The sequence below is a fragment of the Tuber melanosporum genome, assembly GCF_000151645.1.
Source record: "Tuber melanosporum whole genome shotgun sequence assembly, scaffold_138, strain Mel28".
Taxonomy (NCBI): Eukaryota; Fungi; Ascomycota; class Pezizomycetes; order Pezizales; family Tuberaceae; genus Tuber; species Tuber melanosporum.
The window spans coordinates 199,667-203,490 of NW_003298795.1; the positions used below are offsets into that span (position 1 = coordinate 199,667).

Consider the following 3,824-nt stretch of genomic DNA (forward strand, 5'->3'; position numbering starts at 1 on the left):
GGAATACTCGAGTAGGGAGGAGGGGGGAATGGAGAAATGGTTTGGGTTTTATAGTACGGTAGATGTGGCGACCAAGGGATGTTTACTATGATGGGTCATGTGCTGTGCGCCACTGTACTGCGCCACGGTTGGTTTCCTTTGCGTTCTATGAGAGGCTTTAGCTTTTGATCCAACAGCCCATAGACTAATACTTCTGTGATCTGACAACTGCGCGCAGGAGTCTACGGCCGGTGGCTCCTAGTGCCGCAAGATTTTCGACAACGGAAGGACTGCAGGTGCCTAGTTGGAATATTCACGGTGGATACTTACAACCCACATCCACTGTGCCATTGCAAACAAACAGTAACTGTAGTTTAAGCGGGATGAGTTGGTTCGCTCTTTAGCCTCACGGAATATCGCCCCCCCCCGCTCTCCTCGAAGATACAATATCCATGCGATATCCCCTGTGGTTTACCTGTAAAGCTATTGAAGATTTTAGGGGCGATGGTGAGGCCTCATAATAGAACAATAACAGTAATATTTGTTTGCCTATCATAAGCCTTTTTCCCTAGAGGGTTATATACATGTCTCGAGACGGAAGCTGCGTCTAACCTTTTATATGTCAATGGGTTACGGCATTTCACCACCAATGCACACAATCCACCACCCTTCAAAGCTGTTCGGACCACAGGCTCGGTAGGAGGGGTTCCAGCATCCAGCCCCTTGTCCCAGAGTTTGACCGCAAGCCCAGCAGCTCAATCCCAAGACAAAGAAGCGTACAGTGCTGTATGAGGATGGTGGAAGCGGAATCACGGCGGAAAGTAGGATCGGGAGGTTAGTCTGCTCCAGAATCATTCGGTAAACAATTTCAAAAACGGGAGTAGCACGGACATTCTAGGCGGTGGTCATATGCACCGGTGTCGTTAATCCGATGTGGACGCTGCAAATCCGGGACCGGAACGGAGTCATCAACCCGAACCCGCAAGTTTTGGGTTACAGGCTCTCTCAGTGGCGGGGGGATCTCAGCTAGCCATTGGCTGGGGATGCGGGGTTATTCGCTATGCCATTTCCTCCAGGGTGTTACACCGCTAGCGTAGGAACAAAGTAGTAGGGGATTATCCTCACAGAGATGCTGATTCTTAGGATGGCGTTTGGAAGGCCGTTAGCTGGATTGAGTAGTGATTATTTGGTAGGCAAACTCCCCAAGCGCCTTATATTCGACATGGCTGCGCGTTGTTGCTCTTCCAGCGACTTGTAACCCCCTTCTCCCCACCAGTTTCTCAGTCCGAAAAACCAATTCCTCCATAGTCTCGGAGCGAATAATCAAGTCTCTGCCCCTGCCGACCAGGTAGGCGCACACAGAGAATACCTTCGCCCATGGTTATTCCCTGGAGTACCGTAGTATACCTCGCGTCCACAGTACGCGAAGAGGGCCCCCTCCCTCCCCCTCCCTCCCTCTTGGAGGGGGAGGAACGGGGGGATTTATGCAAAAATGGAGGGGGCGCAGGAAGAGGTTTTGAGCTACAGTATGCGAAGGTGTAGATTCATTTATTCACTTGGTTGGAATGTATATATAGCAGCATTACTGTAAGCCAGCTGAGAAATTTTTATCATATCATACCGTACTTCAATTGTGATTTGATTATGCTGCCGATATTCAGATCAGATCACGAAATGTGCTATCACACTAATCTGTGCATGTCTCACACAACCCACTCCCCCGGAACTCACCGGAACCGATAAGACCAATACCGTATGATAGTACCGGTACGATACTCGTACAGGTGCGGTAGGTTGCAGTTATGATACTGCAGGACCCGATGAGCAAACTAAATTTAGCACCCGTACAATTTATCACCTCACGCGCGGACCACCTGCCACCCTTTTTTTTTTCTTCCCCTTCCTTCCTTCCAGAGAAAACCCTCTTCCACACATCAGACCCCGAAAATCCCATCAGGAGCAGGAACCGACCAAAGCATCAGATCCGCAGACAACTGAAATAGTCATTTCGTATGTACAGTACCGGTATGCATTGGATCCTCATCCCATCCCTTAAAGTATCAATAATTCAGGATGGGGAGGGGGGGGGACTCCTTACGTTAGCCATTGTTAGAGCGCAGCGACTTGGTTCTGTAAATCTCAAACAGTGACAATTTACCGGGTGCGCTTTCCTCCAGCCACAGGAGTTTTTTGTCACTTTCCCCAGGCTTCGCGCTGTAATGCGCTCCGGTGGGGTACTTGTATGATACTTGAAAAGTGGAGAGGCGGGGGGGGGGGTCCAGGTAAGAGTACGATTGGTCAGGTTGACAACACATTACCGCATTAGCGTACGAGTGAAGCATTGAGTATCACTCGCGAAATTATTGCGATGGGCGAGCCCTACCGTGCCGGTAGTAGTGTCATACATGGGTTAGTAAGAGACTTCTCTTCAAACAGGGAGGGAATCAACCCACCGGAAGGCGCGCCGGTGTTTTAACCGGCTGATGTTTCCACCTTACCAAGAGAGCTGGTTGCATGCTCTTGATACCCTACCCGTTGCACCTTTTGGCCTTTTCTGATGCAGGCTCCGGCTGAGGTTCACCGATTACTTGCGGCCTTGTTGTGGTAGCACGGTTGCCGGGACTACATCTTCCGTGCACTTGTACCTGCGGCCAATACGAAACTCTTGGGATGGGCACAACCAGCAGAGATCTTTTGAAAGGAATAGGCAACACGTGCGAGTGCGGTTCGGTGGTACTCGAGTACAGTTATTGCTTTCTTGGCAGACAACTGTGTTCCAGCACTTCTAGCTGATGCGATACGGCAGACTCAACAAAAGAGTGCTTTTAGTGGGAGTGGTTGGAATTGAGCGGGAAGTTGTTGAGTGTGAGCGCGCTTGCATTCAAGTCCAGCAAAGTAAAATTATTCTACCGATTGACCTTTTTAAGCCTTATGGGTCAATTTACGGTAATCCTAAAATATCCACTCGGGCAATGTTTGGCACAGGTCGGGTGGGAGAAAAAAAAAAGAAAGAAAGAAAGAAAAAAAAGAACCATCCCCGCGAAGAACAGGCTGTTCAAGTGCAAAACGCAATTCCCACGTCACTGGAAGATTGTCCCTGTTCGTCTTTTTTTTCTTCGCAGCTTCTCTTGCTTCCTCTTCCTGCTCGAGTACAACGATGCATTTAAAAAAGCGCTGAAGGACACGGGAAACTGGCTCAAATTTTTGAAGGGAAAAACGCAGAGGCTGGTTAAGGACAAACCCCTGTCGAGGCCAACCCCACCTCGGTTGCCTCGACAGCTTTAGTCTGAGGATTGCCTATTCGGGACAACTAAACTGGCTGGGATTGGTGGATGTGTTGGCGGGTCTGGCTGTTTCCCCCCCAACCCCGTCAAGCCCTCCGTGATCTAGTCTACGTGTGGTCCCGCCCTCTCACTTTCGAAGGCAAGAAGTGGCTGGACCCTCAATACTCGAGTACTGCTCGACCCTTTCTTCCTCCTCTCTCTTCCTCCTGCTCTTGAGGCCCTTTTTCTCTTTCCTCCCTTCCCCTCCTCCCCCTTCACCACATTCTTTACCCCCTCTTGCATCCCCAACCTCTTTTCTTCCCAAGATTGCCGCTATTGTTCACTCGTACCTGCATATCCGGGCTGAATATCGCTGGTTGGGTCATCGGTCTCCGAGTCAACGAACCAACCCCTGATTTTCTAACCTGAGTTGTAAGTTTGAATTCACGCTCTTTCTTTCCCTTACTCCCCCTCCCCCCTTCCCTCCCCCCCTTCCCTCCCCCCCTCTCCTCCCTCTTGAATTCTCTTCCTTCCCTTCAATATTCACACAGCCTCCTAACGAAAGAAAAAACAGGGGCGAGG

The 3,824-nt window shown here is 50.2% G+C and overlaps 1 protein-coding gene; it reads left to right on the plus strand.

The window, feature by feature from the left end:
• The first annotated feature begins 3,541 nt into the window (after positions 1–3,541).
• Positions 3,542–3,824, plus strand: part of GSTUM_00002605001 (uncharacterized protein) — a 2,263-nt gene continuing 1,980 nt past the window's right edge. Inside the window, exon 1 of the mRNA XM_002836253.2 lies at positions 3,542–3,678.